Raw genomic sequence first — 23,014 nt, 5'->3', positions numbered from 1 at the left:
ACCTGTGTCCCCTGCACTGGCAGGAGGATTCTTAACCACTGTGCTACAAGGGAAGCCCTATTTTTTAATAATGTATAACCACATATAAGTGATATCATATAGTATTTGTCTTTCTCTGACTTATTTCACTAAGTGTAATCTCTGAGTCCACCCATGTTGCTGCAAATGGCAATATTTCATTCTTTTTATGTCTAATATTCCATTATGTGTATATACCACATCTTAATCCAATCATCCATTGATGGGCCATTGGGCTGCTTTTATGTCTTGGCTATGATAAGTGGTGCCGCTGTTAACATTGGGGTGCATATATCTTTTCAAATTAGCGCTTCCTTTTTTTCTGGTATACGCCCAGGAGTGGAATTGCTGGATCATATGGTAGTTCTATTTTTAGTTTTTAAAGGATCCTCCATAGTATTTTCCATAGTGGCTGCACCAATTTACATTCCCAGGAACAGTGTACTAGGGTTCCATTTTCTCCACACCCTCTTCTACATTTGTTATTTGTAAACTTTTTGAGTGGTTGAGTTTCCTTATTTTTAAATGAGAACTCTGACGATCAATTAGGAACTAGTTCTTATTTCCTGCTATTACTCCTGCATCTCAGGCAGTGCCCAGCACAGAGTAGGTAATCAATAAATCATCATTCCCACCACCACTCAGCACACTCTTCTTACTCTTGTTTTTTCCACTTGTAACCACATGAAATAACATGAGTTTGAAAACACACAAAAGATCTAATTAACTTTGTTAGCTAATATTTGCTGTGTTGAGCCTTCAATGTATATTATTATATATTTTATGTAATATATAAAAATATAAATATGTGTAATATAAATATTATATATAAATATTTATATATAATATAAATATGTATTTTATATTATATATAATATAATAAACATTTTTCACATTTCCAAGAGGTTAGTACTATTATTATGATCATTTATTATTATTTGTCATTTAACAGAACCAAAGCTTGAGAGGGTTAGCGAGAATTTTTGATTTGAACTCACACCTAGACTTCTCAGACTCATGAGCCCTTGTACATATCCACAACAATAAACTGTTCCTTCTAAGAGAGGTAGGTAACTGATATGTTGATGATGCCACCAGTGCTAAGTAGAACAATCAAATAACAAATTGAGTAGCAAAACAAAGGTAAGGGAAACAAAGAATTTCCTGCAGACAAATCCCCATAAGAATACATACTGGACCCCTAGTTCTCCTTAGTATCTTTTGTTCCCTAGCATCTAATTTGGTAGAAGGATGAGAAGGGCAGCAGAGAAGGTTGGGATGGGGCTGGAGGACCCCACAAACTCTTGTCACTGCAGCCATGAACCTGGTTATCCACCAGTCTCTCTTCATCAAAATAATGGTGCTGTTACTTCACTGTTGCCTTAGCAACCTTTCCTCACTACAGTTGGTACCACTCACATGGTGTCCTTGGTCCCAAGCAGTAATAATACCTCTGCCATATTGTTGCTGATATTACTGCCGGCTTTTGGCCTGGCCCTTTAACTTCTGTGTCACTAACTTGACATTCATTCAATGAATATAATCAGTGCTAGGCATTCTTCCATTAGAACCATCTCTGGCTATAGTGCCAGATAGACATATATACCTCCTTCACTAAATGGGACCAAACTACTTCACACCAAAATTATGAATTTCTGCTCTGAGATGGATATCCCTTCAGTACTGTGTGCCAGGTTGAACTGAGGACAATTCACCATTTTTCCTTTATTCCAAGAGCAAGGGAAGTCTGCTTCCCCAGGGTGCAGGAGCTATGTCTTCTTCCCATGTGTGATCTCTAAGGGCCATTTCCATTTCAGTGCTGGGTTTCTTCTAGAAAGATCCTATTCACTCAGGGGACTTGTCATCCTTTGTGCAAAACCCTAACTTTACCTGTTAACTAGAAATATTAAAGTTGAGCCAAGTACAATGGTAGACAGAGGAGGAAGATGTTGTTTTCCTCCATCTTCTTTTCCTTGCCCTCTATCCAGCTCACCGCTATAGAGCTAGCTCTGGACCAGACATGAACTGACACTGGAGCAAAGGACAGAATAAGTGGGAATGACACAAGGCAGCACAGAGCTGGCAGAAGTGAGTGCAAAAGAATCAGCAAACAATTACAAAAGAGACATCAACCAGAGAGGAAGGACCTGCCAATTTTGGTATTACTCTCCATTTGCACATGGTGTTTACATTCAGAATCAGAGTCGAGTTACACATTCCCCACCAAGACTTTTGTTTGGAATAGTTCAATGGCTCCTCCAACTGCCTCGTACCTTGTGTAAATCATCAGCCACCCTAAATAGCCCAATGACTAGTTTCCAGCAAAGCCTCCTTAGTGTCCCTGAAAGGCAAATCAAATATCAAGGGTCCTGAAGAATTTAAAGCTAAGGAGATTGCTCTTATCCATCTGTGGTATAAATATCATGTATAAATTAAAATTACTATTGAATTACCAACTTTTATGTTACTTAAGAAAAATGCAATTTAGAGCAGAATTGGAAGAAAGTCAAATACCTAGTTACACACTGCATTCACTCAAGATAAATGAAGCATTGCTCTATATTCTTGCTTAGTTTACTAAACAAGGTGGTTTGATTTCCCAGACGTAAATAGAACCCAGTATGACCACCTTCCTAACATCAAAAATTGTCTGATGTGTTCACATTGGCAGTACTCCAAGCTTGAGGACAGCAGAACCATTTCAGTCTGTTCTCTGCACTAGGTGCCAAGAAGCCTTTAATTAGCTACTTAGTCTAATTACTCTAAATAGAAACTTATCTGTTCATGTGTCTTCTAGAGCAAAGGACTTGGAGTCCTTGTATTTACACCCAGAGAGAAACCATCTCTAGGTCTCTGTGTTACTTCTGTGGCTAGAACAGAAAAGTCAGGAAAATACCAGAATCCACAAGTCTGGCTCCTGCATAATCCCATCATCAGTGCTCCATTTATACTAAAATGATTTGTTCAACGATCTAAACCAGATTCTGCTCTTTACAATTTGAATTAGGTCAACTTTTTTTTAAGGGGACAAAAACCCTTTTAAAAGCCAACTTGAACTGGGCAGAGTAGCTTTTTAAAACAATTGCCCATTGACTTCTTCAGACTGTTGTATGCTGCAAAACATGTAAGAAAATTAGAAAAAAGTTTAAAGAAGCCTAGGAGGAAGTGGGGAGGAATATGGTGAAAAATAAACCAATAAACAAAAGAGCACAACTGTCAGCCGCCGAGGGCAGAGCTACGGCCTCTTCCTCCTGGTTGTTGATCTGTATGCCAAGTGCAGCAGAGGAATGCCACGCCCTGGAGGACAAACTGGTAGGAAATAGTATGGTCCTTTATTCAGAACATTAAAAAGATCTGAAATTATGTACGTTTCATGGGATTTGGAGAATGATTTAAACCCTTAAGCATCAAGAAGTCTAAAACATGAATAAAATTAACCTCTGAAAGAAATGTAAAATTTACTACTCCTAATAAAAATACACTATTCGTACATTACTTGTAAACTGAACTGATGAGCAAAAGCAGTAATAAGTCAGCAAAAGTACATTTCCAAAATTATGGGTTCAGGCAAGGCTTAATGGAATGAAACTGTAGATGATGGAACTTACATCATCAGTTTTTAAATTCTGTACATTTTGAACATCATCCAAAAATACTAATCCGCTGCTGAAATTCTGTGCAAGGGAGCAAGAAGGGAAATACTCTATTCATTGCAATCTTCCAACCAAAAGTGTTCACATCCTGCTGTCAGTGCGTCAGAACTGTATCACATTCCTTGGTGAATATGCCTCCTCTTTTGTTTGGGTTTTGCTTTTAAATCCTTTTATAGAAGTTTAATGTTTGGCAAGAGCATGTTTCTAAGTTCTTTTTCTACTTTACCCCCTGAGTTTACATGAACAATACCAAAGATAAAAAAGGGAGTGGAAAGACTCAAGCATATATTCAACGTGGCACAACAAACTTTGGCTTTTTAAAAATGCTCTTTTATGTGTTTGGTGTTAGGTTGATAAGTTACAGGAAGAATTTTTGCCTGTTGAGGAGAGACAGGGAAAATAGATTTAAATTAATTATTTTATGCGTTTATATTCATCATAGATCCTGTGCAGACTTATAGAAAAACTGAAGAGTAGTGGAACCACCGTATTTTATATATGGAAGTGTGCCTATGTTTTCTAGTCCTTGTATTTTTAATTTCATATAACCCTCAGCTAATTATTACAATTTGTATGGAAAATAATCTCCTTAAACTATCTTGTCGATATAATGCAGATTCTTTCTTAAAAGCTGAATAAATCTCTAAGCTTCCACATTCTTCTACAAAACAATCAGAAGCAGAAGCATGAGTCCTCCCACAAGACAAAATGACTACACATTTCTTCAATGATGGTCTGCCTGTGGCCTCTGCTGAGATGGGAATCATTCCTTCCTCCTAATTTTGGGGGGAGAAGATCAATTCCTGTTGTATCATTCCAATTTTCTCCACATTGAAACCACTATTCACATCAACACAGAATTAGTCCACACTTATTTTGATCAAGTATGATAGCATTCTGTATTGTATTTTTTCTCCTTTGACCATACACATTGAAAATCCATACCTTAATTTCCTAGCAAGGCCTTTTAATTTTATTGAGGCTGTGTTTGTTAAAACGTCTCATCTTTCTCTTTTCACTGAAGTTGACTTCTCAAATATGAAGATGCCGAAACTACCTTATGCCGGCAATGCTTTCCTTTTCGTAAATAGCTCTGTTCTTTTTCTGTTCAAATTAAGAGTGGATTAAGTTACTGTAAGTGGCTTCCTCCAAAGAATATCACCAAAAAGTGAAATATATTGGCTGTGGCACTCACTGAAATTTTAAATAGGTAAGCTGTAATTGCATAAGAAAAACAAGGAGGGGTGTGGGAGTGGAAAGGGCTATTGTATAAGCAAATAGGAAATCTGCTCACAATGTGAGAGAATATAAACAGGATGTATAAATTGCAAAGCTAACACCAAAGTTTTCTGGTAGCCAAGATTCATAGAATTAGAATTATCTTTTCGCCTGGTAAGATTCCAGAAAGAAATAAATAATGATATTCAGAATTATTTCTTTAATGAAAGAGGTAGCTGAAATTGAAGTCAAAAGATTACATAACTCTTTTCGAAACATAAACAACTGCCTTAGGATAGCTTGTACACAATTATAGACTTTTTATTTAAGTTTTGAGAGTATGAGCTGAAATTCTCTTGAACAGTCTCTTAAGTATGTTCCTTCATTTTCCTATAATTTTAACAAGATAAGTGTATGTTGTAAAGCAGGAGAAGAGAATAGAGTAGGTAAAAATAACAGACTATAAATATTTAAACCTCACCTATCCTACTGGATTATCCTGTAACTTCTACATACTTTCTGTATTATCCATGTCCTGGCTCTTTTCATTGTCAGAATTCCAAATCCATCCTTTAAGATTTCAATTCATTTAATCCCACCCATGTCAGGAAGTAGAAATATTATACAATAGATAAAATAAACTTAAATGAAATACCTGTCTGAGTACCCTGAGTCCCTGTTTCCTCATCTATAAAAGGAGAAATAAAGGAATATAACCTAAGGTCCTTTTCAGGTGAGAATTCTATAATGCGTGCTTTGCATGATTGCATTCAATATTAGAGAAAATGTGGAGGTAGTAACAAATTGCTACTTTCAGAAATGACTTTAAAATGGAGCCCCAGGTAGTTGAGTATGGACAGTGACCAAATCTTAAAGTCCTCTGCCCAAACCTGGGGACTAGGTGAGAACTTAATGAAACAGTAAGCTCATCCTACCAAGGAATAATAATGGCAATGTGAGAGAGCAAGGAGCTGATAGTTCTTAACTGCTTCCTATGAACCAGGCTCTGTGTGGCACTCTGGGTGTAGAAACATGGACCACATAGTCAGGTCATAGCCCAGAGAAGGAGATAAAGGAGTAAACACAAATCTCAGTGCGGTTGTGCTGTATACTGTGATAAAGATAAGTACACAGTGTAATGGGATTACATGGGAAGGAAAATGCTACAGGCTGGGAAGGATTCACAGAACAGAAGACATATCAACAGAATCTTAAAGTAGGTGATACTAGGTAAGGGGCAATTCATAGTAAATCTGTAACTCACTGGAGAAAATTTCCCCTTTTCAGTCTTCTTCCAAGTTGTCTTGGATCCTTCTGGTTCTTTAGTTTTTCATATGAATTTTAACATCAACATCCATTTTCTACGAAAATCTAGCAAACTAGCATTTACCTTTAACATGCATGTCTTTCTATTCATGAAAACAGTGTATCTATTGTAGTCTTACTTTGGATCCTCCCACAAAATTTAAAATTTTCCAACCGGAAGGACTTGTAAATATTTTATCTGTTGCTCTTTTGAATGGAATATTTAATTACATTTGAAATGATTTATTTTAAATTATTGTGTATTAAACATCATTTTTTATACTGATCTTATATCCAGGAAATGTGCAGAATTTTCTTATTAGGTCTAATCTTTTGTGTGTAGATTGTCTTGGATTTTCTATGAAAATAATCATATCATCTTCAGATAATGATAATTTGTTTTTATTATTTCTTTTTAGACCTGTGAATATTTATTTGTTTTGATTTTTCTCTTTTACTAATTTGGCTAGGACCTTTGAAACAATACTGAATACAAGTAGTTATGGAGGGCACAATTGTCTGATTTACTTTAAAGAGAATGCTGCACATGTTTCTACATTAAGGATGATGTCTGCAGGGGATTTTTTTTTTTTTGCTACATCGTGACTAGGTGTCAAATTAGTCTTTTAAAAGACTAATAACAAAGTAAACACCTATGTAAATACAATCCAGGTTAAAGAATAGAACAACGACAGTATTTTTAAAGCCCCTGAATCCTTTTCTACAATTATATTATCTGTATAACCCAATAAAATAAGCGTACTCATAACATTTGTGATCATCATTGACTTAATTTCCTTTATGTATGTATCATATGTATATATCCTAAAAAATATATTGCTCACTGTAGGGAATATAGTCAATAATTTTAATATCTCTGCATGGTGACATGGTAACTAGACCTTCCAAGGTGATCACTTTGACATCTATAGAAATAGCAAATCACTATGTAGTGGCTTGCCTTTTAAGTCTTCCTATATTGTCATTTGGTGAACAGTTCTTAATCTTGGTGTCATCTAAATTATCCATCCTTTCCTTTGGTTTATGCATTCTTCAGACTTGCTTAAAAAAATTTTCCTGCCCCAAGTTTGTAAAGATACTCTGTGTAAAGCAGATTTAATATTTGCATTTGCATTAAAATGTTTAATTAACCTGCAATTGATTTTTATACATTGTGTGAAGGGTCCAAATTTATTTTTCTATATAATAGTCAGTTGTCCTAATGTTTTATGAAAAGTCTATCTTTTTCAACTATCTGTAATGCCATCCGTCATATTAAATGTCTGTTTATGTTTGGGTCTATTTCTGGTGATTTCTTTCTACTCTGTTTCATTGGTATATTTGTCTATCCTTGTGTGCGTGATATAGTGTATTAATTACTGTAGCTTTGTAATAATTTTGATAAATTAGAGGGCAAGTACCTATTATTTTCTTCTTCCTCAGTGGTCTAGACTATTCTTGGCCTTTTAATTTCATATAAACATTTCAGAAGCAATTTATCATGCTTCAGAAAATAAAAGAGCAACAGAAGGAAAATATTACTGGTATTTTAATATCCATAAAACCACTGTGGAAAAAAGTGACAAATTTTGCAGTATGGATTCTTTAAATTCATAAATCAGTTCTGGGTCTCCCTTTATTTTATATTATATCTAATGTCACTTTACATGATTTCAAGAATCATTATGAAATTACAGAAATCAAGACAGTGTGTTGTATTAAAGGATATCTGGTTATCTAGATATAGAGTTCAGTGGGGTCCAGAAATAGACCCACAAAGATATAAACAACCAATGTTCACCAAACGGGCAAAGGTAATTCAATAGAGAAAGAATAGTATTTTCCGAAAAAAAAAGAAAGTTGCTGAAACAATTAAATACTCACATGCCATACACACACACACATACACACACATACACACACACACACACACACACACACACCCTAGTCCATACCTCATATCTATATGAAAATAAACAAAAATCATAGAGTTTTGTGTAATATGTAAAACTATAAAACATCTAGGAAAAAAAAGCAAAATAACCCTTGCTATTTGGGGCTGGCAATGATTTCTTAGATACAACAGCAAAAGCAGGGTCTATAAAAGAAAAAATAATTTGGCTCATGTGTTAAGAGAATGGAAAAGCGAAGCCTCAGGCTGAGAGAAAATTTTTGCAAATCACATATCTCACAAAGGACTCGTATCTAAAATTTATAAAGAACTTTCTACTCTCAATAACAAGAAAAACAAAACCCAAACCTCAATCAAACAATGGGCAAAACATATGAAGAGACATCTGACCAAAACAAGTATACAAATGGAAAATAAGCACCAAAAGATTAGGCAAGTTATTTGTCAGGAGAATGAAAATTAGAGCTGCAATGAGATACCATGACACACCTATTTGGACAGATAAAGTTTTAAAAACTACTTATCATAACAACTGTTGACATGGATGCAGAGCAACTGGAACTTTCACACATTGCTGGTGGGAATGCAACATGGGCCAGACACTTTAGAAAACAATTTGGCCGTTTCTTATAAAGTTAAAAATACACTTATCATACAACCCTGCAATCCCACTCCTAGCTATTTACTCAAGTGAAATGAAACCTTATGTTCACACAAAAACTTATATGTGAATGTTTATAGTGCCTTTATTTGTAGTTGTACAAAACTGGAAACAATCCAGATGTTTGAACTAGGTACTGGTTAAACAAACTGGTACATCTATATAACACAATACTACCAGAATACAAAGAAATGAACAAGTAATACAACAGTGTGGATGGATCTTAAATGCTTTATGATAACGGAAAGAAGTCATACTCAAAGTGTACATTCTGTATTATTGCATTTATATTACATGATGGAAAAGGCAGAGTTATATGGACATAAAAGAGATCAGTGATTTCCATGGGCTACTAGAAAAGAGTTGACTGCAAAGGGGTTGACCATGGTCTATTTGGGAGAGGAGGAGGGTGATAGAACAGTGAACTATCTTGATTGTGGTGGTGGTTAGAGACCTGTAAGTATCTGTCAAAACCCACAAGCTAGTACAATTAAAAAAAAAAAAAAAAAAAAGTGAATTTTACAGTATGTGTTTTATATCTTAATAAGAGAGGAGCCCACTTCATCTGATTTTAATATAATCACATCAGCTTTATTTAGGTTAGTGCTAGTATGATATATCTTTTTCTATTACTCTTTCTGTGACCTTGTTTTTAAAAGATCACTTATTTTAAAACAATATTGTTTTCTTTGTAATATAGTCTTATAATCTTTATCTTTTAATTGGTCTGTTTAGCTCCTTTATAGTTAATGGAATTGCTGATCTAGTTTGGCTTAAATTTACCTTCTTGTTATTTATTTTCCATTTGGCTCATGTTTTTATTTTTTATTTCTTTTTTCTTAGATTAATCAAGTACTTTTACTTAATGTTTTTCCATTTTCTCCATTTCCCATTTTTACTCCACTTTTCTTCTTTCCTTTTTCAAGTCCCCATCTCCAGCTCCTTGTGGATAATTACCCCTCATGATCTAATTGTTAGGGCCTCATCCATGCCCACTATCCCCTTAAGGCACCAAGACAGGAATGGACAGAGGGGCTGATTCCATCAGGCCCCGTCAGAGTTACAGAACTGTAACTGAGGGCTGCACGTTCTAAATGCAGCCTTACCTTTTGACTCCCACCCACACTGGTCTGCCCTTTTTCTGAACTTATATTATATCATGTACCTTGTCATTCGTTTTCTAAATTATTAAAACATAATATTTCTAAAGAATACAGTTTATTGGGTTTTTACTGGACTCCGGGGATACATTATGTTCCAGGTACATAAGTACATTATATGTGTAGTTTCATTTATTTTTTACAACCACTATATGAAGTTAAGCACCATTTTCCCTATTTTACAGATGAAACAACAGAAGTTCTTGAATAACTTGCCCCAGATAACCCAGTTGATTCATTCACCAGTAAGTATTTGTCTAGCATCCTTATTTCAGGCTTTAAATTTAAGTGCTTGGCATATATATCTTATTTAATCTTCACATCTCTGGAAATAGATATCATGATCACCGTTTTACAGCTGTGGAACCTTTGTAACAGATATTATGTAGCTTGCCCATTATCACACATCTAGTAAGCATGAGCTTATAATCTATTTCTGACCTTCTCCAAAGCACATGCTCTAAACCATTCCTTCTTAATCTGACTTGTCCATCTACTCCTATACTATCAAGATCCAGACCTGTGCTTTACATTGCAGGTCCCCACATTGCCCAATGCATACTAAATATTGATATAATGAGAAAATGTATTGATACAAGAGAAGTACCAAAATATCCTTATTAATCATAACCCGGGAAATCCAGGGAGAGAGAATGCAATATCGCATTATATAATATCAGTTAGGCTTAAAAGTTTGATATGAGGTCATCTTTCCAGATACCTCAAACAAAATTTTTTACAGGTCAACTATTTTTAATGGAAACACTTCTAGCAAAAACTATAGCCTGCCTTCTTATACCAGGTAATCAATATAATTTAATTTACTCTTAAGTCAGGATCACTGTCAAGAAAACATTTTTTAATTTGCTGTAATATAACGATGCTAATAAAATGTTTACAGTAAGTTTTTACAATAGCTTACCTTCGAATGAAAGTCTTTAACTCTCAACAGCTTTAGCTTATTTATTCTGACAATACGTGGGCTTCTGCAGTAACATTATAAAATTTGCTGCTTCTGTTCTTTTTGTATTGGGAAAAACAGATTCAAGCCCAAAAGAATTATGTGTAAAGTAAATAGACTCTGAGTGAGAGTCTGAGGTTACCAAACATGTCTAGAGGATAAATGTGATGACACTATTTTCACCATTCAAGGGCCTTTTAAATTTACTTTCAAGTTTTTTGTTTGTTTGTTTCTTGGTTTGCAGAGGGGAAGCAGGACTAGGTTAGAATTCCAAGAAATCTGATTCTTGGTCAGTGGACTATTTTTTTTATCTGATTTATATTTATTATCCTGCTTATAATGATAATAGCAGTAAATGTTTCCTATCAGACATTATTCTCCTTCTTCTTTGTTCATTTCTATGTCTTTTCTAATTCATTGAACTTGAAATATGAATAGAATTGGGGGGCTCCTGGGATGGAGTGGGCAAAATGGAGTTGGTGCTATAAAAATTTAGATGTTAAAGTTAAATATGATTAGTTATCATTACGATATAATTTCGTATTTCAGTTGAAGACATTGGAACTCTGAGACCAAGAGATACTATTAGTTTACATGGCTAATTGGAGGCGGGCTGCAGAGCGAGAACTCTAAAAATCCATTCCCACGTTCCTTCAGTGTTACTATTATTTGCATAACGGAATCATTGCAGATTTCATTTCCTTTTGGAATGGCAGTGCAATAGTGATCTATAATTTATTCTCATTATTTTACATCTTTAGATCAGTCTAATTTTTAGCTGTCAACAGGAATTGCAGAGTACAGAAAACAAATACAACTCATATAAACTAGTCAGTTATAAAATATTTTCTGGGACTTCCCTGGCAGTCCAGTGGTTAAGACTCCGTGCTTCCGCTGCAGGGGGCAAGGATTCCATCCCTGGTTGGGGTACTAAGGATACTGCATGCTGTGTGGTGGAAGCCAAAAAAATAAAATAATATAATATTTTCTGCTCACCTCTTCATATGAGGAACAAAAGAGGGCTATGAACTGTAAAATGCAGGATTAAACTTGGCATCAGTCTCGTGAATGAATCATTCCCTCACTCAAGCCATAGTTATTGAGTACTACTGTGGTCCTGAGCGCTCTTCTAGGGACTCGAGATACATCAATAAGCAAGGACAAAAATTCCATCCCGGTGGAGTTTACATTCTCACAGGGGAAAACAAGAATAGACAATAAGTGTGATATGTAAGTAACTTTTATAGGATGTCAGAAATGTGAAAAAAAAAAAAAAAGAAAAAGCTAAGTAGAGGAAACCGAATGGGAGAGAAAAACGAGAGAGAAGCAGGCGGAGGTGCTGTAGAGTTTGTGGTGCCCAAAGCTAGTTCTGCTTATGTCAGTATTGAATTGTCTCTAACTTTTCCATGGATGTAAGCATTATCCTCTTAGCTACTATGTTAAACTCCTCTGTCTTCAACATTTTATTATAGTCTACATAACACTTAGCACAGAGCTGACCTCATGGTAAGAGTTCAATAGATATTTGATGATTTACCACATGCTTATTTACTTAACAGATATCCTTCACTTAAAACTATTTTCAGATTATAATTGGCCTTTGGAAGTGACACATTAAGTGAACTTTAAATGTTCATTTAAAAGTTTAGCTTTTTTTCTTAATTAGCTAAAGCATTTGGGGAGTAAGGTTCAGCTCTTTATTGGGTACCAAGATTAAAAAGGTCAGATATTTTCATTAAGCTACAGTCACCCATTAGGTAGGTTTCCTAGCCTTTTACTTTGATATGAGCTCAAGTGCCAAAAATTCTTCATAACTAGAAGCAGGGCATTAGCCAGAAGTCAGAGGAAATGATGGAGACGATGGAGCCCAAAGAATGATGATGAGAGCCTCTGTTTCTTGGAAGCCTATGGCTAAATCATCAATCCATTAAAGATGTCCTGGAGGTTTGGGTCATGTGTAAAAAGAACACATGTTCTTCTGCATTGTGGGATTGTCAGGCTTAGGCGAATACTTGTTGTTTACGTGGCTAATTAGAGACAGGACTGAAAACTGGGCCTCTAGAAATTCATTCCCATGTTCCTTCAACATTACAGTTATTTGCATAATAGAGTCATTGCAGATTTCATTTCCTTTGGAATTTAGCAAAACCTAGAAGTGACTTTAGGCTGCAGTCGGAGTTCTGTCTGGCAGTGAGGAAGATAAACTCTATGACATCACTGCTCCGTTGAGATAATAAACAATCTGATTATATCAACTAAGATGGAAATCAGAAAAAGCCAAAGCACTCTGCATTTAAAAATTTTTTCATTTTATAATAATGATGGTGATGATAAAGGCTGACTTTTATTGGGTATTTACTATACGTAAGGCTCTCTTTTGCATGCTTTCCCTGCATTAATTCACTGAGTCCCCCAAATATCCCCACAAAGCAAAACCCATATTATTTCCAATTTACAAAGGAGGACATCTGAAGATAAGGAGATAGTTCAATGATCACGCAGAAAGAGAGAGCCACAAAATCTACTCTGGAATCTTGGATTTGTAAAAGTCCCTTAGAATCTTGCTAGTCAAAATGTTTTACTCGGGCCAGCAGCCCTGGCTTCACCTGGGAGTTATGTTAGACATAAAAAAACTCAAGTCTCACCCAGACCTCCTGAACCAGAATCTGCAACTTAACATGATCTTTACATGGTCCACATGCCCGTTAAGTCTGAGAAGTCCTGTTCTACAACGTCCCAGACAATTGTTCCTCCAAGACAGGGAACTCATTAACCCACAGTCATCCTATTCCTCTGTAGGATGGTGTTCATTGAATTTCCTTTAGAAAATCTCTCCGTATTTCAGTTTTCCTATTACTTCTACCTTTTGGTCTTCATGTTTTATTTTCAAACCCATATTAGGTTAACCCCTCTTCTTAACCCCTTTAAGCACTGAGTATAGCTATCAGTTTAGATCTGACATCACCAGCCCCAGCTTGTATCCTCAACCCTCATCTACACTCGGGTCAAAACTCTTCATTTTCAGACAAAGCACCCAAATTTCTTTTAACTTTTCATAAGCCCTGCTTTCTCTCCTGGACGCATTGCAGTGTGTAAATTTCTTCTACATGTGAATTGAATTCCAGGTGTGGTAATTGCCTTCCTCATTCTGCGAGCCTTTCTTTCATCCCAGATCTTCTTACTGGGTCCCTTGCCTTTGCTTTTTATATTTGAGAAGTAGTGTTATGATATCATTTTATGTTGTGCTTAATTCTAAAAATTCTCCAGCTTTGGCTTTCACACATTCTCCTGCTGTTCATGGTAAAGTAAAAAGTTTTGTTGTATGCTGTTGTCTTTTTCTTCCTGACCTTTCCATTAGTAAACTGATTCAAAACTTCTTTGTTGACTTATCACTAAACTTACTGATAAAATAATTAGTCAAAATTTGAAGATTTTCTTCACAAGTCAGATATTTGCCATTGGGAATATTTCAGTTTTATGCTGTATTTTAAAAAATTTTACAGGCATAGCTTAAGACTTTGTATACTAAGTATTATTTTTACCATGTGGAAACAAATTCAGAATTTAATTGAAAATCATATTCTCTGTAGATTTTCTTTCTAGTAGTCTAAATGAAAATGAACATCTAGGTAATTAGAAGTCTTTTAAGAATCCAAGATTTAATGGTTAATGGTGGTCAAATTTTATACTGCTGGAGCAATGCCAAAGAAATTGTTAAAAATTAAAATTTCCAGAACCACAGGCTCTTAATCACAGGGCCTTAGGTATGGGCTAGGGACTTTTACTTTTAAAAGGCAAGTAGTTCACAGACTACAATTTGACGATTTAGATCTTTCACAGAATTACTCAGTTTCTTCATCCAATTTATCAGCATCTACATCATGCATAATATTTAATTTTATTTGGCAGGGAGTGATCATCATTAACCAATATCCATTAAATGCCTTCTCTTCACAAGGCCACGCAACAGATCCCTAATAAAAATCAAGTGCTAAAGCTTTCAAAATGAGAAACTTTACATTTATTGTCATTGTCACTCAGCTTTACCAAGAAAAAGCTACTAGAAAAATGATATCAGCAGTAGGGAGAGGCCACAGAGTTCTTAGTGTTCCAAGAATTGCTGAGGATATAAGCCTCCTTGACATGTTATACACATGTACAGTGTCATTGTCCGTAGCTGTGTCTTTAAATACAAATAAGGAGATATAAATGTAAAATAGGAGGCTGAAATTTCATGTCCTATCTCCATGCCCATAATTCTCCATTTCCTTTCTAAGACATTTCCCCTGATAAGAAGCTTTATGAGAGAGCTTTACTGTATATATGAATAGTCCAAGTGTATAAACCAGACTCAAATTTATTACATATATTTCCAGATTTAAATAGGTTGAGAAATGGGTCAAACAGTCATAAATACTATTACGTAATTTACTATTACCTGTTTTTAGAGGATGTACTTAAGTAACTCTTGCTTTACCTCAATTAAGCAAAAGTCTTGATGAAACGAAAATGAAAAATCTCTCACTGGTAATTTAGGTCCAAGAACTGGTGTAGGCTGGGACTCTGAATTTATTCAGGTGTTATCCATTTATTTAATGTTGGGCGAGCACAACAAAATGCACATGTGAAAGTTATGGTTTAATTGAAAAGCATATAGCATAGCTTAACTAGACCCTGCTGTATCAGGCTAAAAGTAGCAGCATGTGAGGCTAAGTTTTTTAAAAATCTAATTATAAAAAGAACTATGGTAAAGTTCAGCCAATGCCTCCAAGCCAATATTCAGTCTTTTCAATAGGTAATGACTATATATTGGATAATTTACAAAACCTGGCATTGTATAGCATTGATACAGACAAGTTAAATACAACACACACACACACACCACAACACACACACACACACACACACACACACACACACACACACCCTGCCTTACACATCAGCAGTCACTTGATTTACAAATTCCTCTGAGTACATATAATCTGGTTCATGTGTCTTTTGGCTCTCATTCAGAATTTTTTACTCTTAGTCTAGGATAGATAAATAAGATTTTCACCTGGTAGAAATCACTCTTTATTCATCATTGAAAGTCTAGGTCAAAATGTAAACTCTCTGATATGGAAAGATGACCGTAGTGTTACCAATTTGGTAGACATAATGAGTAAGAAACACTCATCTTGGTAACCTAAAATAACATATGCTGGTGGATTTCCATGGTTGAGTGGATGCTCTATTCTGTCTGTTTTCTGTAGATCTGTAAAGTAATGGTAGCTTGGCTAAATGCGGGAGTTAGAATAAGGAGCCAACTTTCATTAGCTTTTCCAGATGGCAACAGTTTTTTTCTCAGTCTGCAAAGGACACTGGGTTGGACTAGCATGTTAGAACTCACAAACAGGAAGTTTTATCCTGATCTTGCTTTCTTGCTATATGGCAGATTTAGTGATCTTGATTTTTGTCCAGAGATGAGCTTCAAGGATTCAAAGTAAATCAACTCTTAAAAGCTAAGGGCTCTTCAAACCAGAGCGTGGGAGTTTGTGGTCCCTGTGGTCTGAGACATCACTTTATTTGTAAATCAAGTGACTGCTGACTTGTAAGGAGGTTCTCTTGAGATGTTTGTGTGTATGTGTGTGTGTTTTATGTTTAATTTGTCTGTGTCAATGCTATACAGTGTCCTGTTTAACTTTGGTAGTCTTTCAGCATTTCCTTTATTATTCACGTATGTGCCTTTCCTTCCATAATGAACTCCCTCATCTATCATATGCTAAAGGTTTGTGTCAGTAACATTTGTGACTTTTGATTGTGGAAATCCAGTCTTGCAACTGTTAATTCCAGCCTTGGATTTTCAAAAGTATTGATTAACATTTCTCTTCTCAAATGAAGAATCTCTGAACTTAACAACTGTTAGTTGTTATTCATTCCACTTAGTTGTCAAATATTTTTTGCTTCATACTGGGACCAAATTCAGCCCTGAATTGGCTATTAAAGTTTTAGATAAAGATATAAATATAGATATCCTCATACACCTCATCAGACAATCTTGCTACCATAGATGAAGAAGAATATTCTTAAACATACCATGATGGGTATGTTCAAATATAAGAATTGAACTTAATTACTGTAGCTTTGTAGTATAGTTTGAAGTCAGGGAGCCTGATTCCTCCAGCTCTGTTTTTCTTTCTCAAGATTGCTTTGGCTATTTGTGCTCTTTTGTGTTTCCATAGAAACTGTAAATTTTTTTGTTCGAATTCTGTGAAAAATGCCTTTGGTGATTTGATAGGGATTGCATTGCATCTGTAGATTGCTTTGGTAGTATAGTCATTTTCACAAAATTGATTCTTCCAATCCAGGAGCATGGTATAGCTCTCCATCTGTTTGTGTCATCTTTCATTTCTTTCATCAATATCTTATAGTTTTCTGAGTACAGGTCTTTTGCCTCCTTAGGTAGGTCTATTCCTAGGTATTTTATTATTTTTGTTGAGATGGTAAATGGAATTGTTTCCTTAATTTCTCTTCTGATCTTTCATTGTTAGTGTACAGGAATGCAGTAGATTTCTGTGTATTAATTTTGTATCCTGCAACTTTACCAAATTCATTGATTAGCTCTAGTAGTTTTCTGGTGGCATCTTTAGGATTCTCTATGTATAGTATCATGTCATTTGCAAAGAGTGACAGTTTTACTTCTTCTTTTCCAATTTGTATTCCTTTTATTTCTTTTTCTTCTCTTGTTGCTGTGGCTAGAACTTCCAAATCTATGTTGAATAATAGTGGCAAGAGTGGACATCCTTGTCTTGTTCCTGATCTTAAAGGAAATGCTTTCAGTTTTTCACCATTGAGAATGAGGTTTGCTGTGGGTTTGTCATAATGGCCTTTGTTATGTTGAGGTAGGTGCCCTCTATGCCCACTTTCTGGAAAGTTTTCATCATAAATGGGTATTGAATTTTGTCAAAAGCTTTTTCTACATCTATTGAAATGATCATATGGGGTTTTTTTCTTCAATTATCTATAAAACAGAAATAGAGTTACAGATGTAGAAAACAAACTTACGGTTACTAGGAGGTATGAGGGGGAGGGATAAATTAGGAGATTGGGATTGACATATACACATTACTATATATAAAATAGATAACTAATAAGGACCTACTGTATAGCACAGGGAACTCTACTCAATACTCTGTAATGACCTATATGGGAAAAGAATCTAAAAAAGAGTGGATATATGTGTATGTATAACTGATTCACTTTGCTGTACACCTGAAGCTAACACAACATTGTAAATCAACTATACTCCAATAAAAATTATAAAAAAAAAAAAATGAAAAGAAATTATCAATACTAGCACATCTTATTATACAACCACCATTGGTCCACATTTTTAGAAAATAAACTGAATTTTGTAAAGAAAAAAGAAAAAGAATTTAACGGAAACATAGTAGGGTGGGGGGTGGGATGTAAACCACACATTTTGCTCCAACCATTTCCAGTATACCAGGCTTGGGGAAAAGAGAGATTAACCCAATCAATTGCTAAATCAATCTTTGTCTTGTCTATGTATCTTCCCTTAAAATACTTCAGATGAATTACGACCATTTGTAACCTGGCCCTCAAGTACAGCTCCAGACTAATACACTGAAGATGGTTTTAATGACTGGTGAAATCATTTTTCATTCCTTAGAAATAATGCATCAAGAAAAATCTCTAACTTACAGGTCATGTTGATATAGCCAAAAGAGTTATTTAAAATAATGCATTGTGTAAATGGGTTAAGATTTTTCCACCCAGATTCTATTGCTAGAAACTTCATTCCGTTGGCTGGTCTTTGTAGAATTTTTAAGAGTGTATTTAACTAACCATTGTAATTAGATGAGAAAAAGAAAGTAGAAATATGAAAAAGGGAAAGGAGAAGGTAGAATTATCACTATTTGCAGGTAATATGATTATATATCTGAAAAGTCCAAGAGAACTAACTGGAAAACTGCTACCAACAATGAGAAAATCAGTAAGGTAGATGGGTACAAAATAATCAGAAAGTGATAGCCTTCATATATATTATATAACCAACCACCAGCCTGAATATGTGAATAATCAGTAAATTTTAAAAATAGACAGAAGTGTAAAATACATAGGAATAAGCGTAATAAGAAATGTGCCAGCCCTATATAAAGAAAACAAACATAAGGCTGAAATACCAAAGAGAAGAATAAATAGAGGGACATATCTGGTTTGGGTTATCAAGTCTCCTTAATTAATTGATAAATTTAGCACAATAAGTAAAATATCAACATTTTTCAATTAGGCAATCTGATTCTATTAATGATTTACCTTTATGAAAAAAAAATTTTTAAAAGGCAGCAAACCTATGAAAGAAAAGGAAAATAAGGGCAGACCAGACCTATTAATTTTAAAGCATAGAGTCTTAGTAATTAAAACATGGGGCATATACAAAGACAGACCAATGTAAAAAAATATAAAGTTCAAAAATATGGAGGGAATTTCATATGTGAACAAGATAGCATCTCTAATCAATAGGGAAATTTTAATCCATTCAGTAGTGTTGAGGCAACTGGATGACCATTATTTCTCTTAATCTGCACCATAATAAATTACAAATGGATCAATTTTTTTTTTTTTTTTGCGGTACGCGGGCCTCTCACTGTTGTGGCCTCTTCTGTTTCGGAGCACAGGCTCTGGACGCGCAGGCTCAGCGGCCATGGCTCGCGGGCCCAGCAGCTCCGTGGCATGTGGGATCTTCCCGGACCGGGGCACAAACCCGTGTCCCCTGCATCGGCAGGCGGACTCTCAACCACTGCACCACCAGGGAAGCCCTATCAAATATTTAATTGTAAAAAATTATGTAGGTGATAAAATGACAAAAGTTAAAGGCTTTTATATGTATGACTCAAAATCTGCAAGAAATAGAAGAAAGCTTGATGTAGCGGGCCGTATAAATATCAAAAACTTTTCATGGCACCAGGACCCATAAACAGAGATTCTAAGGAAGGAAATACAGTGAAAGTTTGTCTTTAACTGCATCTTCCACTCACTCAGTTACTACATATATCCCTCTGCTGACCTTCAGGAAAACACTCATTACTTTCTTATTTATCCTACCAGAGTTTTCCTTTATGAAAATGCAAGAAAATAGGGATAGATTTTTATCTATCTCCTATTTTATACAAAGAATATTCTGTATATACTATTCTGTAACTTGCTGTTTTCATTCCATAATATACCCTGGAAACCTTTCTGAATCAGTACATGGGGAGTTTCCTCATTCTTTTTGTAAGTATCTGATGTTCTATTGTATGCATATATCATTATTAATTTAATAAGCACCTCCTTGATGGAATTTTAGGTTGTTTTTAATATTTTTTCTTATAAAAATATTAGAAATATAGCTACTGATAACAGTATCTCAACACAGCTCTTAGAAAGATAACATTCTCATTTAGAAAACAGGCTTTATGAGAGGTGTTATAAAAATCCTGAAGACATATCCTAATTGAGCTACTAAAGACATTGTTGATAAGATATAATAGTTTCCCCCCAAAAGAATCTTACAAGCAAATTTACTGTGATATGACAGGCAGTGTTAAGAGAGTATCTCTATAAAGTGAATATGAAATTATAATCATTATAATGATAAAATTACAGTAATTAGTACACAGAGCAGAGAATTTGTGCCAATGCCACATACTAAAATAGTTTAGGCAATAGTTATCTTATCAGTCACAATCCTTCCCAGAAAAGAAATAATGACAACTCTATAACATTCTATTTTCAACTTTGTGGCACAGAACTTGTTAAATGCTATTTTTATTTTAAAATGATGGTAGCAAAGATAGGATCGTGACATAACATACTATAATGGATTCATTTACTCATTGTGACACATCCCCCTATTAATTATCTCAATCCGTTCTACCAATAGCTTTAACCTGATTATTCACCACAGATAAGCATCAATATTTCATGTGTATATTTCCCAAATTTTTGTCCAAAGATACCTTAAGATACAAAAGGCTTAAATGGTATGTTATTTATATATATGTATATATATATATATATACACACACACATATATATATGTGTGTGTGTGTATATATATATGATTTTGGTCACCTCTGGCTCAGAAATTCAGCATTCACAAGAAATTCTATCCTTCTAGAGGGATTCTTGGTGAAGTATCGTGGTGGTAATAAATTGTAATGTTTGTTCTGTCTCTCACTTTTGATCTTGTGGCTCTAGTAAGAGATACCTTTCCTGAAAAACATCTGAGAAATAGGAGCTCTGTCTGGTTGGTGCCTTGCCTTAACTTTTCACAGTTATCAAGAAAGCCATTGTCCTATATTTTCTTACGGTATCTCACACAGGCGTACACTGTTTTCAACAGTGATTGCTTATTCTTCGGAAATTTAGCACTCTATTCTTGTGTTTGCTGTAACTACTTCTCATCTTCCAAAGCATGAGACAGCATAGCCTATTTTATATTTTCAGTTGGTTCAACATTAATACTACTTTGAGAATTTCACAACTCCTTGATGATATTGAAAATTTAAATTATGAAAGACTCTGATACCTAGGGAATGTGTTTCCAAATACTCATTTGGCAGCAATCAAACTTAAACGATGGCTAACAGTACATTTATGGCCAGAGGAGAATGGTTTATTGGCTTTTCAGAGAAAGTATTTAAGTAAGCATTGGGCTGTCACATTCACAGGAGAGTGGAGCAGGAATATTCATGTGGTCAGAACTCAGTAGGAAGAAACTGAGCCATTAGGCATGCCTTGGTCAAAATGAAAAAGAACATTATTTTTAAATAATGTGTGTACATTCAGAATGGAGATGCCATCTTGAAACTGGTGCATTGTTCAATATTCAATGCTAAAATGATTTCAAATTGGTAATTACCATATTACGTGGAATTGCACAGGTAGTGGTGATCAAATCCTGTGTAATTTCTCTAGAACAAGAAGGAATAAACTGAATTATTGAAAACAAAACTAATCACGCGAGACCAAGGTAGAAGGAACAGTCTCTCTGAAGTCAGGCTGAGCTCAGCTAAAATCCAAGTTCGGCCATTTGCTAGCTAGGTGATTTTGGACGAGTTACGTTACATCTCCCAGTGTATTTCCTCATCTGTAAAATAAGGACAGTGTAAATTCCCTTAGGGAGGTTTGAGAAAGGATTTTTTTTCCTGATAAACTTTATTTTTTTTTAGTTTTTATTGAAATATAGCTGATTTACAGTGTGTTGGTTTCAGGTGTACAGCAAAGTGATTCACACACAGACACACACATATATATGTTTTCTTTTTGAGATTCTTTCCCATTAAAGGTTACTACAAGATATTGAGTATATTTCCCTGTGCTATACAGTAGGTCCTTGTTGGTTATCTATTTTATATATAGTAGTCTATATATGTTAATTCCAAAGTCCTAAATTATCCCTCCCCCACTTTCCCCTTTGGTAACCATAAGTTTGTTTTCTATGTCTGTGAATCTGTTTCTGTTTTATAAGTAAGTTCATTTGTATCATATTTTAGATTCCACATATCTTATGGTATTTGTCTTTCTCTGTCTGACCTGTTTCACTTAGCATGATAATCTCTGGCTCCATCCATGTTGCTGCAAATGGCATTATTTCATTCTTTTTTATGGCTGAGTAATATTCCATTGTATTGCCAAGCACAAGACTGGCATATAACAAGTACTTAAAATTGTTTTGTTTCATCTTTTCTTTTACTTTCTCTTTACTAATTTTCCATGGAAACAGAAAACCATAAACAGCATGCACTTGTTTCTGGCCTATGTTGCTTACATTTATATACATTGGTAAGTGATTTGATTAAATTTCTCTAGCGTTATTCATAGCCAGATCATTCCTAAATCATTTATAATAGTCGTACATGTATCTTTAATTATCAGAACAGAAACGATGTCTGTGAAAGCAAATTCCACAATTATCATCTGGACACAGGATTCTACTCCCTTACTGTCACAAATATTTTCAATATTATAAGACAGAAGTTCTTTTGTCTTCATTTAATCACATTTTTCCTCCTCTCATTGGTACTGATGTTGGTCAGTAGATCCTCAAACCATATAATCTTTCTCTATTTTTTTCTT

The sequence above is a fragment of the Neophocaena asiaeorientalis genome, unplaced genomic scaffold, assembly GCF_003031525.2.
Source record: "Neophocaena asiaeorientalis asiaeorientalis breed wild unplaced genomic scaffold, Neophocaena_asiaeorientalis_V1.1 scaffold174, whole genome shotgun sequence".
NCBI lineage: Eukaryota > Metazoa > Chordata > Mammalia > Artiodactyla > Phocoenidae > Neophocaena > Neophocaena asiaeorientalis.
The sequence above is the reverse complement of the archived record's forward strand: the minus strand, read 5'-3'. Positions refer to the sequence as shown.